This window comes from Mandrillus leucophaeus, unplaced genomic scaffold (assembly GCF_000951045.1).
Source record: "Mandrillus leucophaeus isolate KB7577 unplaced genomic scaffold, Mleu.le_1.0 Scaffold125, whole genome shotgun sequence".
Classification (NCBI taxonomy): domain Eukaryota; kingdom Metazoa; phylum Chordata; class Mammalia; order Primates; family Cercopithecidae; genus Mandrillus; species Mandrillus leucophaeus.
Genome location: NW_012100876.1, coordinates 1,477,521 through 1,493,035, shown reverse-complemented (window position 1 = coordinate 1,493,035; position 15,515 = coordinate 1,477,521). Strand labels below are relative to the sequence as shown.

Genomic DNA, 15,515 nt, shown 5'->3' with positions numbered 1-15,515 from the left:
TGTGACCTTCAGCAACTCATTTGATCTATCTGGACCTCAGCCTCTTCATCTGCCTAATGGGATAATAATCTTTGTCCTGCCCTCCTCAAGGGGCTGTTCAGAATTAAATGCATCTGAAAATGACCTGCATGTGTGTCTCGGACTGTGGTTATTTGTTCATGTGTCTGTCAATCCTGCCTGCACAGGGAGCAGGTCAGTGTCTTTCTTAGGACTTCGTGTAGGACCAATCATCCAGTCGGTGCTCAGTGAACCTGCTGCTTCCCTGTAGGATGTCTGGGAGGTGGGTGGAAGGCCTTCCTAGCAGGCACATACTGAAACATAATCAATCCCTCCCGTGCATACAGCTCACACCCACATTCTCATCCATTCCCACCATGCCCCTCAGTGGCCTGGGGAGGCTAGAAATACCCCACTTGACAGATAAGGAAGCTGAGTCCAGGGGAGGTCAAGGCATTTGTCTGAGGTTATACAACTGGGAGTGGTGAAGCTGGGAGTTACACACAAGCAATCACTGCAAAGTCTGTGCCCTTCCCACTCTGAGCTGTCATGCAATTTGCAGATATTGGAGTTGGTCCTAGGAGGAAGGCAGTTCAAGTCTCATGGGGATTTGGGGCTAGGAGGAAGGCAGTTCAAGTCTCATGGGGATTTGGGGCCTGCAAAAGGGGACAAAAACATAAGGGCAGTTTATGGGCTTCAGGTACAGATTGCGTCAGTCTCAACTTTAAGTCATCAAATGATCACAACCACTCTATGTGGAGTTTGTATTAACATCATCCCTATCTTACAGATGGCAAAACTGATGTGCACATCCATTCCCACCTGGACCCAGATGGGAATGCAGGTGCAGGATGAGTGGGGGCCTGGCACACCCACTCTCTGTAGAGCCTGCATCCTGGCACCTCCCTGAGCCCCTGCGCACCACACCCAGGGGCAATCTCAGGAGTCTCAGGGGCTCTTGCCCCTTTTGTGGACAGGACATTGAGGTAGGCAGGTTGAAGGTTGGCTCACCTGCAGAGCGCGGATGGGCGGGGACTCCAGGCTGAGTCCCCCCCTCCTCCACCCAGGGTACAGACTAGGTTGGAGGAAAGGGGAATGCTGTGCAGGAGGGGACTTAGAACCCGGGGGTTCCAGGGTTGGGCACGGTGGCTCAGGCCTGTAATCCCAGCACTTTGGGAAGCCGAGGCAGACAGATCACAGGTCAGGAGTTCAAGATCAGCCTGGCCAACATGGTGAAACTCCATCTCTACTAAAAATACAAAAATTAGCCGGGCGTGGTGGCACCTGCCTGTAATCCCAGCTACTCTGGAGACTGAGGCAGGAGAATTGCTTGAACCTGGGACGTGGAGGTTGCAGTGAGCTGAGATCGCACCACTGCACTCCAGCCTGGGGAAAAGAGCGAAACTCAGTCTCAACAACAACAAAAGAACCTAGCGGGGTCCCCGACTCCTGGCCTGGAAGTGCACTCCAGTATGAACAGAGGAGTCAAGGCATTGGGCCTATCTAACACAGTAAGGTGGAGAGTAAGACTTGAACCCGGGATGTCCGATGCTGATGCTTGTGTCCTGACCACTACCTTGCAGCATCCTCACACCCACACCCCGCCCTGGCCTGGCCTGGGAGGCAGGGGAGCAGCATCGGTCCGGGAGTGAAAGTTGCTTCCCTGTGGGATGTCTGGGAGGTGGGTGGAAGGCCTTCCTAGCAGGCACAGCTGCCCACAGGATGAACATGTCCAGGGGGAGAGGAGCCCCCTGTCCCAGGATGTGGGCAGAAACCTGGAGGAGCTGAAGCTGGACTTTGAGGACGGCCCCTGACCCCATCCTGGGAGAGCCACCTCCCCTTCCTTCTGCCCCCTCCAGCCCCTCCTCTCCTTCCCTGCTCTCCCTCCTCCCTCTTTCCATCTCCCCCTTTCTGCCTGTGATTCCTCGTGTGACTGGGGCAAGATCCTTCACCTCTGTCCTCCCTGAGCCTCAGTGGCTCACCTGGAAAATAGGGTGATGCCTGCAGGAGTATTTTAGGGTTACTTAATGAGATAAATTGGTAGACTGTTTTTCCCAGGTCAGCCAGCCAGGGGCTCAGTGAATAAGAACGAACGCTGCTGCCATTCCCTTCTCCCCTAGTTCGTCCTGGAGGCTCTACACTCTCTAAGTCCCCTCCTCCTGCGCTGCATACCCCCTCTCATCCAACCCAGTCTCCACTGAGGCACTGAGGCAGGGTCTCAGCGCGGAGTCCCCACCTACCTGCGCTCCGCATGTGAGCCGACCTTCACCCGCCTGCCTCAGTTTCCCGTCCACGAAAGGGGTGAGCGCCCCCACGTCTCCTGGGACTGTCCTTGGGTGCGATGCGGGGCTCCAGGGAGGTGCCAGGGCGTGGGCGCAGCGAGGAGCGGGTGTGTTAGGCCCCCGCCCATCCCGCGCCCGAGCCCCATCTGACTGGGGCTGGCACCTCGAATCCACGTGATTTCTCGGCAGCAGCTGCCGGTTCCAAGCACTGGCCCGGCAGCTCTAGGCGACTTCTACTTTCAGTTTCGCGCAGAGCGCAGAGCCGGGAGCGCAGAGAGTGAATGCCGGGAGCTCTGAGGGTGAGTGCCGGGCGTGCCGCCGGGCTGCGGGACCCGGGCTGCGGCGAGCGGAAGGGGGAGGTTCGGGGTTCGAATTCTGCACTGAGAGGGGTGGAGGGGATGTCAGAGGCCCTGGAGCGGGGGTTACCGGTCGCCGGGTGGTGGACAGGGCGCCTGTAGCTGAGCAGCGCGCGCAGCCTGCGGCCCCGGGAGTTTGGAGGAGGAATTGCCGGCCCGGAGAGGATTGCAGATGAGGGTCACCTGGGTGGGGGGACATGGTAAGCGGCTTGCAGATAAGGGTCACCTGGGTGGGGGGACACGGTAAGCGGCTGTGCTTCCCTCCCTGCTCAGCCCCTGTCACTTACCGGAGCCACCCACTCTCTCTGTCTTTTTCTTTGCAACTTTTCATTGATTTTAAAACGATTAAGGAAGTAAGTTACACTGTTCATTATACGCAATTTGGACTTTTTAGCCTAAACAACTTTTTATTATGGAAAATTCCAAACATATACAAGAGTAGAAGGAATAGAATTAAGTTGAACCTTGTGCACCTGCGGGTTTTCATACAGTGAAGCACCACGTATCCACGCTCAGCTTGGAGAGTCACGACCCTAAGGCCACCTAGGTGGCCCAATCTCCACCGCTGGTTATTTTGAAACAAATGGCAGACAGCATAACATCTCAACTGAGGTATTTCAGAATGAACTAAAAGATAAGACATCTTTTAAAAACAAAACCACAGTACCACCAGCATACTACAAACATTTTAATAGTTATTCCTTAATGTCAAATCTCCAGATTATTTCTAAGGAACATTTAACCTCACAAGTAATAGGTGAATACGTGGGTGTTGTTTTGTTACTTGCTTTCTGCATTCCCATGTGGTTTTTGGTCACTATTCTCACCCAGAAAGCCAGGACCTGGAATTGGCTGGGGTGATCATTCGGGGAGGTCCGAAGAGGCTCCTACCTTCAGTGCCGTTTGCGTCCATTTTATAAGTTGGGGTTCTTACGTTTTCCTTTTTTAAAAGGTTGAAGTTTCTGCAGACCTAAAAAGCAGTTTGAAAACTGGCAGTTCCTAGCCTCTAAAACTTGGGGGTAGCAGGAGGCAGAGAGGACCCGGGGCCAGATCCTGGAGCCTCATAGTCCCTTCAAATCACTTTCCGTTTCTCTAAGGGAGAAATAAACCTTGAAAAGCCATGGGCTTTGCAGATGTATCTGATGCTTTTCAGATGTATCTAGACTCCCATCGAGCGTGCTTTCTGCAAACCTTACTGACCATAGCCCAGAATGGCCATCCATGATGCCCATCCCCCTTGTCTCCAGAAGCACAGTGCCAGGTGGACCTGCAGCTGGTGTGGACGGTAGACAGACTGGGGCTCTCAACACCTGGTATTTGATGGATGACCATGAACTAACCATTCCCTTTCTCAACACTTTGGTTTCTCATCTGTAAAATGAACATAGGCAGATCTATCCTACAATGTGTGTTTTGTGGATTGAATGAGATGACGCACACACGCCCAGTGCCTTGATCAACCTTAAAGTGCTGCGCAAGTGTGAGAGGAGATGGATCCTTGAAGAAGACAGATCAGCAGAGGGGAAAGTTCTTGGGAGAGTTTCACAATATGCTGAGCTTTATTCCTGGATCAGATACTGAGCTGTCCCGGTGTCCACAGGGCCGGGTCAGCCTCCACAGACCCCAACACACATACCCTCTTCCCCTCTGAGGAAAGTTCAGCAAAACTTCTTTTGCTTGTTGTTGTTGTTCTTTATTCCGTTTTTGTTTGTTTGTTTTTTGAGACGAAGTCTCACTCTGTTGCTCAAGCTGGAGTGCAGTGGCGCAATCTCGGCTCACTGCAACCTCCACCTCCTGGGTTCAAGCGATTCTCCTGCCTCAGCCTCCGGAGTAGCTGGGATTACAGGCGCCCACTACTACACCCAGCTAATTTTTGTATTTTTAGTAGAGATGGGGTTTCACTATGTTGGCCAGGCTGGTGTCGAACTCTTTCAACCTCAGATGATCCACCCACCTTGGCCTCCTGTGGGATTATAGGCGTGAACCACCTCGCCTGGCCGCTTTTTTTTTTTTTTTTTTTTTAATAGAAATGAGGTCTCGAACTCCTGGCCTCAAGTGATCAGCCTGCCTCGGCCTCCCAAAGTGTTGAGATTATGGGTGTGAGCCACCACACCCAGCCATAACTTCTTAGCATGACTTTTCCCATTTGTTATGAGTTCAACTCTGCCTCCCCACAAAAGATATGTTGAAGACCTAAGCCCCAGTGCCTCCTAACGTGACCTTATTTGGAAATAGGGCTGTTGCAGATATAACTGGTGAAGATGAGGTCATACTGGAGTAGGATGGGCCTTGAATCCAATAGGACCGGTGTCCTTATAAGACAGGAGATGGACACATGAAGACAGAGACATACGGGGATCAGACAGTCATGGACGGTGGAGGAAGAGTGCAGTGATGCATCTAGGAGCCAAAGGACACCTAGAATTGCCAGCAGTCAGCGGGAGCCAGGAGAGGCAAAGAAGGATCCTCTCCTCTAGCCTTCAGAGGGAGCCTGGCCCTGACCACACCTTGATCTCAGACTCTGACCTCCAGAAGTGCGAGAGAAGAAATCTCGGTTGTTTTAATGTACACAGCCTTGTGGCACTTTGTGACAGCAGATACAGCAGTACTGTGACAATACTAGGAAATGAAGACATCATCTCAGCATCTCTGCTCTGTTTTCCATATAGAATTGGACTAAGGATCAGGCAAGCTAATGCAAGTCCAAACACTGTAAAAACTTTGGAGGCAATCTAAGGATGTGAGCGAGATCTGTTTGCCAGATCTTTTTTTATTTTATTTATTTATTATTATTAATTTTTTTTTTTAGTGAGAGGGAGTCTCACTCTGTTGCCCAGGCTGGAGTGCAGTGGTATGATCTCGGCTCACTGCAACCTCCACCTCCCAGGTTCAAGAGATTCTCCTGCCTCAGCCTCCTGAGTATCTGGGATTATATGCATGTGCCACCAAGCCCAGCTAATTTTTGTATTTTTAGTAGAGACGGGGTTTCACCATGTTGGCCAGACTGGTCTTAAATTCCTGACCTCAGGTGATCCACCTGCCTTGGCCTCCCAAAATGCTAGGATTATGGCCATGAGCCACCACGCCCAGCCTGTATATTCATATTTTAATGGACTTATACATGAAAATAGTATCTCACTTTTAAAAATAAATGATATGGTATTATGTGTTAAAAGAAAATTAAATCTTACAATATCATTTTTTAATTTTTTAAATTTTTCATAGCTAATACATTTATATAGTTTCTAAAAATGTAAAACGTTTGGAAATATATATAATGAAAAATAAGTCTCCTTCCATCTCCTGTCTCCCAGCCACCCAACTGCACTCCCCGAAGTCAATCAATGTTATCGGGTTCTTGTGTCTCCTTCCAAGGATAGTCTAAGTGGGTTTTTACAAACATGGATACATACATATATACATACATATACACATACATAGACACACACACGTGTACTTTTCCCTTCTCACAAATGGCAGTATACTATATGTAGTGTTCTCTAACTTGGGTTCTTTTTTTTTTTTTTAACTTAGTGCAATTTGGAAATCTTTCTACATCAAAATTTTAAAATCTGCCTTTTCCCTCTTTCTTTTTAACGGCTGCATAGTATTTCACTGTATGACTGCTCTGTAGTTGATCTAACAGTTGTAGAACACTTGGGTTATTTCCTGTCTTTTGCTGTTTCAGCAGTGCTGTAATGAGTATCCTTGGTCAAGCATCATTTTTCATATGTGGGAGTGAATCTTTAAGAAAGTCAGGAGTGGATTTGCAAAGTCAAGGGGAATATGCAGTTTGAACTTGGATAAATGTGGCAAATTATCCCCCCTTAAATGTTGTACTAATTTTTGCTCCCACCAGCTGGAGTGGGGAGGGGCCAAATATCCATATTTGCAAATCTGGGAGATGAAAAATGGTGTATTTTCTGTGCCTCTTATTATGAATGAGTTTGAACACCTTTTCAAAAATTTTAGAGTCACCTATAGCTCCTTTTCCATAAACTGTCAGTTCATATCCTTTGCCCACTTTTTATTGGTTTTTGGTCTTTTTCCTGTTGAGTTGTAAAAGCATTTTTCATGTTGAGGGAATTTGCTCTTTGTCTATAATATGGTTATACTGTCATTTAAAATGGTGGCATCATTGCTTATAGAATGTCTGAACCATATCCATCATTGTTGGATATTTATATTCGGTCTCATTTTCTTGTATTGTACATGGGATGTTTTCCCTGTTTTCTGTTAAAAGAAAAAAAAAAAGGAAAATATGACATTTTAATTCTTCCAATAGCTCTCACCATAATGGTGAAGGAAAGGAAATATGTTTGGGAAAATACTTCGATAGGATTTGGGGTGGCTGGAACCTGTGTACAAAATGGCCAACAGGGACCAGGACATGTTGGGTGGGAACAGAGTGCTTTGCATGATGTATGCGTGTGGGGTGGAGGTGCTGTATTTGCTCCTGAAAGAAAAGGGGGTGGAGGGAGGGGAGAAGAAAGGAAGGAGAGAAGGTGGAGGGAGGTTAGCCACATAGGGAGATGACTCCCAGAAACTTCTTAGGGGTAGGATGGCAAAAGGGCATTTTCGGTGAGTCCAGGAATGCCCTCTGCTCCGTATGAGTCGGATATCAGCACCGCAGACACCGGCTCTGGCTCCACACTTGCTGTCATGAATGCATTCAGCTTCTCCGCTGAGCTTCCACACCATACCAGGCCCTGCTCTAGGCACTGGGCCACAGCTGGGAACGCAACCAAGTCCCTGCCTTATAGAGCTGATATGGCAGTAGAAACAGACAAACAAGTAAACAAAGATGTGCGTGTCATACGAGGTCAGGTGGAAGTGACTGCAGTGAAGAAGGCAAGGCAGGCAAGGGTGGAGCATGCTGGAAAGAGAGGTAGACGTGGCCTTCTCATAGGGATGTTGGGACATTTGAGAGAGAACTTGAAGGGAGTGTGGCAGGGAACCCTGGGCCATGATGTCTGGAGGAAGAGGGAACCAGTCAGAGGGGATGGCAAGAAACAAAAAAAGTGGGGAGAAGAAGAAAGCAGAGAAGAGGTGGACAGGAGGGAGAGGAGGAGACAATGCTGTTTAAAGTCTGCTTTTGTGCTCCCAAATGCTCACTGTGAATGACATTTTTGCAATTTTTGCAATTTTGTTTTGTAATTTAATAATGGGCTAGGCGGGGCGCAGTGGCTCACGCCTGTAATTCCAGCACTTTGGGAGGCTGAGACGGGCAGATCACTTAAGGTCTGCAGTTTGAGACCAGCCTGGCCAACATGGAGAAGCCCAGTCTCTACTAAAAATACAAAAATAGCCAGGTGTGGTGGCACACGCCTGTAATCTCAGCTACTCTGGAGGCTGAGGCAGGAGAATCGCTTGAACCCGAGAGGTAGAGGTTGTGATGAGTTGAGATCGTGCCATGCTCTCCAGCCTGGGTTACAGAGGGAGACTTGGTCTCAAAAAAAAAAGGGGGGGGGCTTGAATTAGAGCAGGAGCCTTCAGCTAGAGGAGCACCCACCCACCTCCTCCCCAGGAATCGCAGAGCTCCCAGGGGAGGCCATAGCCTCCTGTAGGTGGTGGCATTGCAGGTGGGTTGGTGTCCCAGCTGGCTGTTTCTGTCTCAAGAAAGGGAGAGCCGCTTCCACTGACATCCAGGCGTAAGCAACGCCCTGGTGAACATCGTCGTAGCTAGAGCTTTATTCACATTCTGGATTGCTTCCTTAGGCTCAGTCCTCAAAGTGTACTCCTAAAGGGATAGATGAACTTTTATTTTAAAAATCTTTGAAACTGTGTTGTCAAATTTATCTACTAAAAGATTGTGCCAATCTAGAGAGGCTGCCGACCCCTGGAAGCTTCCCGATCCCCTAGCACCTATCCCCTGTTGGTGGGATGGATCCTGTACCATAGCCAAACCCTCAAGAACTCTGTGTCCTGTCGGGTCCCTTCTGCCCCTCCTGGTGAAATGGACGCAGCATGAACGCCTTGGGAAGCTGGTGCTTTGAGGCATTCAGATCTTACCATGGCATCATGTTTGAAGAGAGAAATAGCTTGCTGTTTTGTGTGTCTCTCAATAGTCTTATTCACTGAGTTCTTGAAGGTGTGCTGTGTGTTTCTGGGCTGCAGAATCCTTTTATCAAAATGTACAGGTCAGTGTTTTCCAGAGAAAGACCTATCCAGTAGGCGTTCACAAGAGGATTTTAGGAGGTGTGTGGAAAGGGCATCCAATTCCATTGAATCACAAAGTGACAAAGTTGTTCCCTTTTCAGTTCTTTTTCATTCTTCCGGACTAGTCAAAGAGAAAGCCTCAGTCAAGTGCTAACGCATCTGTAAACCTCTCACATTCTTGATATTTTCAGCAAGGGGAGGCCAGGGCTCCGATCAGAGCCCTGGGTCTGCAGCAATACCCAGCTACAGTTCAACAGCATCATGGTATTTTTTGTTTTCCTTGGCTTTCTTTCTTTTTTCTAGACAAGGTCTCACTCTGTCACCTAGGCTGGGGTGCACTGATTGCACAGCTCCATGCACAGTTTCCTGCAGCCTCTATTTCCCAGGTTCAATCGATCCTCCTGCCTCAGCCTCCCAAGTAGATGGGACTACAGGTGTGCACCACCACACCTGGCTAATTGTTTTTGGTTTTTATTTTTGATAGAGATGAGATCTCATTATGTTTCCCAGGCTGATCTCAAAATCCTGAGCTCAAGCAATTTTCCTGCCTTAGCCTCCCAAAGTGCTGGGGTTATAGGTGTGAGCCACCATGCCCCACCCTTGGGTTTCTTTTAGATGTTACCTTCCGTTCGTGGCAAGTGGTACTTCAAAAAATAAAGTTAAAAGTGACATGGTTTCTAGAAAAACTTTAAGGAAGTGGTGTTCTGGCTTTCAGATAAGGCAAAAAAAAAATATCTTCAAACATGAAAAAAGAGTTTTGGAAATTATACACATACCCCTAGAGGGTGAGATTGTGGGGGAAATTTCATAATGTATATTTCCACAATGTTTAGGACTTTCCAAATGAGTACAGGTTATGTTTGTAAACAGGAAAAATAATAAAGACATGTTAAAATGATGAATTGGCTTTAAAAGATGACCATTTGTTGAAGGCAGTATTATATTTCGGTTAGGAAATGGCCTCTGGAATCAGCATAGATTTTATTGTTTTATTTTTATTTTTATTTTTCGAGACAGTGTCTCACTCTATTGCCCACACTGGAGTGCAGTAGTGTGATCACAGCTCACTGCAACCTCAACTTGCTGGGCTCAGGTGATCCTTCTGCCTCAACCTCTCAAGTAGTTGGGACTATAGGTGCACACCACTACGCCAGGCTAATTTTTTTGTATTTTTGTAAAGACAGGTTTTCACCATGTTGTCCTGGCTGGTCTCGAACACTCAGGTTCAAGTGATCTGCCTGCCTCGGCCTCCCAAAGTGTTGGAATTACAGGTGTGAGCCACTGCGCCCGGCCAGCATAGATTTTAAATCCACATTTTGTTGCTTGACTTCTTGGAGCCTGTTTCTTCATCTATGAAATTCAGGAAATGTGCCTGGAAATGTTGCTTGAGATTCTAATGAGGACGTACCGGTGGAATACTGCAGCCTGATGCCCAGCCTATGCCGGGAACTCAGTACATAAGAGCCAATGAGCATTGGCTGTGGACTGGACATGTCCCCTCCTTGTGCTGTGGTATTAATGTCTGCAACCCTCATAGTGATCCTGTGAAGTAAATGTAAAATCATCACCCAGATGAGGAAAACAGTGGCACAGAGAGATTAAGAAAACTGTCCAAGGTTGCACAGCTCTCAAATGTTGAAATAAGGATTTAAACCCAGCCCTCCTGACCCCAGAAGCTTTTTTTTTTTTCCAAAATTATTTTATTTTATTTTATTTCGAGATGGGGGTCTTTCTCAGTCACCCAGGCTGGAGTGCAGTCTCATGATCATGGCTTACTGCAGCCTCAACCTCCCAGGCTCAAGTGATCCTCCTACCTCTGTCCCCCAACCCACAGTTGCTTGGGGGCACAGGCACACAACACCATGCCCGGCTAATTTTTGTACTTTTTGTAGAGACGGGGTTTTGCCATGTTGCCCAGGCTGGTCTCAAACTCCTGGGCTCAAGCGATCCTCCTGCCTCAGCCTCCCAAAGTGCTGGAATCACAGGCATGAGCCACTATGCCCAGCATTAGAGGCTCTTTTAACAGTTCCACAATTCCCTGTGAGATGGGCTGCATAGAAAGCATTACTCCTGCTTGACATACATATAAACCATGGCCCGAAGTGAGCAGGGATTTGTCTGGATATCACCCTCTAAGTCATTTGGGGTGATGAGACCCAAAACCAAGGCTCCAGCCCTCTGGCCCCGCCAATCTTTCTTCTGCGCCTGTGTTATGGGTTTGGCAATGTCTGCCAGGATGGGAGGGAGCAGTTCAGATGATCCAGTCTGGAGGCAAAATTTTTCTAAATTCAAAGGGCCCAGCCTAGGGTCACTGATGTCTTTTTTTTTTTAACTTTTAAAAAATGTATTCATTTTAAACCACACAAGTAAGACATGACTCAGTCTTCCTTGCAGAAAGTTAAGCTTTTTATACATAAGGCTGAAATCTATTTTACTCACTGCTTCCAGCCCCATGCCTGTCCCCTCTCCTGCAGTAACCCCTATTTGACATGTTTCCAGAGCTTTATCTAAACCTTCACATAATAAAAATAATTCTTATATAGGGCTTACTAACTTCCAAGCACTGATTTTAGGACTTTACATAGTTAAACCCCACAGGAACTCTGTGAGGTAGGTGCTGCTCTTATCCCCATTTTACAGATGAGAACACTGAGGCCCAGAGAGGCTACGTAACTTGCCTGGTGTCACCCAGCCTGCAATTAGTGGAAAGGTCAGTACCAAATCTAGGCAGCCTTGCTCCGAAATTCATGCTCTTAGCCTCTAAGTTATAAAACGTGCTATTATCCACCTGTGGGAAGAAACGGTATTGCTGTTTGTTGATGTGTATTTTGGGACAAGTGATATCATTTTGTGCATATCATTATACAATGTGTCTTGTTTATTCCATGATACATCTTGAGGATACAGCCCTGTCAACAAAAAAATGAGTCCCTTTCATGCACGTAATCCCACAGCGTGGTTACACTAAACTTTATCGTGGCTGTCTAGGGTGTTTAAAGACCGCTGCTGGAATTTCTTTATCCAAGACTCTGTGTCTTAGCCCATTGGGGCTACTGTAACAAAGCGCCAGAGACTGGCTGGTTTCTAAACAATAGAAATGTATTTCTCACAGTTCTGGAGACTAAAGTCCAAGATCAGGGCGCCAGAATGGTCGGGTTCTGGCAAGAGCCCTCTTTCGGGTAGCGGATGGCGGACTTTTCTTTGTATACTCACATGCTGCAAAGGGGGCTAAAGCATTCTCTGGGGACTCTTATAAGGACATCAAACCCATTCACTATGCCTCCACCCTCATGACCTAATTACCTCCCCAAGACCCCAGCTCCTAATACCCTCATATTAGGGGTTAGAATTTCAACGTGTGAATTTCGGGGGAGCACAGATATTCAGTCCATCACATTGTATATTCTGGGCCTCATGGCTATCCACTGTGCTTTCTGCTGAGAAGTTTAGTGGTAAGGTCAAAGGGTGGAAGCGCGGTAAGATTTAGAAGTCATTGCTGATTTGCCCTGCAAGATGGGCAAACCACTTCCCGGGCTGCAGCTCTGAACCCTGGATCTAGGCCTTCTCTCCTTTATGTCTCGAGCTTACTTTGTCCCCTGCCTTAGTTACCAAACCAAAGCAAGATTCCTCTGGGACATTCCTGCCAGGCACCATGGCAAGGTTGGAGCCGAGAAGGGGATTTCTAAACCTCGGTTTTATTTTCACTTTGGCCGTGCCAAGCCCTGGCAGAGCCACAGAGTTGGGGCGCGAGGTACCAAGAAATAGCTCTGAATCTGAGGCAGGTGCTCTGCTCCAGGAAGGGGATAGAGCTGAGTTTTGGTTATGGGGAGACATCCTCAAGGTCTCCATCTAAATATGGTCAACTTGGTGGCCTTCCTGTCCCCAGTGCTTTTGGGGCTCTCAGAGGACAAGAATCACTCAGCTCTGGTTTGCTGGAGAAGCAGGGCGCCAGGTGGAGGTAGCGAGGAGCCTGTCTCTCCCCGCTGGGAGTGGAGAGCTGGGTGTCACAGCCTCGAACAGTCGTTGCCAGATGTTGGCACATGGGAAAACCCCCCAGGAGCTTCCCAAAGTGCCAGTGCCTGTGTTCTACCGCCTGGGATGGTGCTGTGATGGGTCTGGAGTGTGGCCCATTGGGATTTTTAAAAGGCCCTCCTCCCAGGTGATACCGATGTGCAGACAAGCATGGGAACCACTGACCTGGAAGCCCCAGGGAGAGGCCTCTGGGGCCCTGGACATGCAGGCGGAAGCCTTCTCCTAGCAGCCTTGCCAGCCACCAACCCCTTTTCTGTGGGTGCTAGACCCAAACTGCCAGGGCTGAGCGGGAGAAGCAAGGCCACCAGCTGGCCACCTGATATCCCAGCCAGGCTCGGGCTAGCAATAGGGCACCCCAGTCCTGGAGGAGGGTGCATCTGGAAATCTTGGGGGCTCCTTGGAGGAAGTTCAAGCCTTTAACATAGGAAGGTGACTGGGGTAAAGGAGGCAGTTTAAAGACTAGTGATGTGGGCTAGGACCCAGATTTCTGGGTTTCCAATGACCAGGAGAAGATGGCCTTGTTGGACTGGGGACAGGGACCACCCAGGCTCAGACCTGAGGCAGGGAGTGCAAGCATGAATTTGAGCACAGGCTCAGGAACACCTCCAGGGCTGCCAGGCAGGGAGACGCTTCTTCAACTCCTGTCTCTTCGACTCCAGCTGGTGACCTAGGCAGGTCCCTTCCCCTCTGTGAGCCTCAATTTCCTCACCTGTAAAGGATTGTGACTGTGCATTTTAAGTCCTTTCAGGCCCTATCCTTGTGATTGTGCATTTTAAGCCTTTTAGAGCCCTATCTTTGTGACGGACAACAGAGACGATGGTTTTTTTTTTTTTTAGAGACAGAGTCCTGCTGTGTCGCCCAGGCTGTAGTGCAGTGGCGTGATCTCTGCTCACTGCAAGTTCCGCCTCCCGGGTTCACGCCATTCTCCTGCCTCAGCCTCACTAAGTAGCTGGGACTACAGGCTCCCGCCACCACACCCGGCTAATTTTTTGTACTTTTAGTAGAGACGGGGTTTCACTGTGTTAGCCAGGATGGTCTCGATCTCCTGACCTTGTGATGCGCCCACCTGGGCCTCCCAAAGTGCTGGGATTACAGGCGTGAGCCACCGGGCCTGGCCAAGATGATTGTTTTCAAAGGCAACAGTCACCCCTGCGTCGTCGCTGACTCACAGAAATGGATATGCCCTATAAGGACATCTCTGGCCTGCCCTGCCGGCATTTGTGGGCGGGGGAGGAAACGGCCTCTAACCCTTCCTGAAGGCACTTCCCAAGGGACCCCTGAAAGGAGGGTGACGCCTCCCAGAAAGAGACCAGTGGCCCGGCCCAGCCCTGCTCTTAGTTTTGTTTCCTCTGCTTTAAATGCCAGCAAGGCCTTTCCCTCCCAGGGCCCCAGTTTCCCCATCTTTACAATGGGCCCAGCATAGACCCCATCTCCAGAGCTCTTTCTGCTCTGTCACCCTGTGCGCCCAGGCTCAGGTGTTCTCTGAAGCCCTGACATCCTCAGCCATTCCCCAGGGGGAAGGCAGAGGCGCTACGTTCTCTCTGTTCCCCTGGTAGGGCTTGGTGTAGGATTCAGGGAGGATTGGAGGGCCTCTGTGGCCTCAGGTCCTCCCCAGGGTCCCCAGGCCCTGATCTGTCCACCTGGACCTAAAGAACCAACAACAGCAGCACTTTCTGTTTCTTTAAGGTATTTCTGTCCAAATGTCTGTAGCCATGACTGGGGTGCCTGGCTATTACCCCACAAACTGCATGCTTTCTGATCTGCACAGATGAGAAAACTGAGGTCCTGTTTCTCCTCCACCCCAAGGCCTAATGGGGCCTCCTCCTTAATCTACTCTTCGAGAGGCAGGAACAGGATGGAAAGCAAAGGAACCGCAGCCAGAAGTCTGTGGCTCCACTCCTGTCCTCTCTGCATCCCTCACTTCTTTCCTCATACCAGGAGCCAGGGGCTGGAGAGACCGAAGAAGCGACAGCAATGACAGCCACACTAGTGGTAATCAGAGCTTGGGTGGATTGAAGCTTTTTTTTTAATTTTTCATTTTTAATTTTTGTGGGTACATAGTAGGTGTATATGTTTATGGGTTACCTGAGATATTTTGATACAGGCGTGCAATGTGTAATCACATCAGAGTAAATGAGGTTTCCATCACCTTGAGCATTTATCCCTTGTGTTGCAAACAATTCCATTATACTTTTTGTTATTTTTAAACGTACAGTTAAATTATTACTGACTATAGTTACCTTCTTGTGCTATCAAATACTAGGTTTTATTCATTCTAACTATTTTTTGTACCCACTATCCCCACTTCCCCCACCCCAGCCTCCTGCTACACTTCCCATCCTCTGGTAACCGTCCTTCTACTCTCTACCACCATGACTTAAATTGTTTTGATTTTTAGGTACCACAAATAAGTGAGAACAAGTGACATGTGTCTTTCTGTACCTGGCTTATTTCACTTAACATAATGACCTCCAGTACCATCCATGTCCTTGCAAATGATGGGATCTCATTCTTTTTGATGGCTGAATAGTACTTCATTTTGTATGTGTACCACATTTTCTTTCATTCTTTTTTTTTTTTTTTTTTTTTGAGATGGACTCTTGCTCTGTCACCCAGGCTGGAGTGCAGTGGCACGATCTTGGCTCACTGCAACTTCCGCCTCCCGGGTTCAAGCAATTCTCCTGCCTCA

At 48.5% G+C, this 15,515-nt stretch overlaps 1 pseudogene; it reads right to left on the bottom strand.

Annotated features, from left to right (window-relative positions):
* Positions 1 to 636: 636 nt before the first annotated feature.
* LOC105533460 overlaps positions 637 to 15,515 on the bottom strand; it is a 28,872-nt pseudogene continuing 13,993 nt past the window's right edge.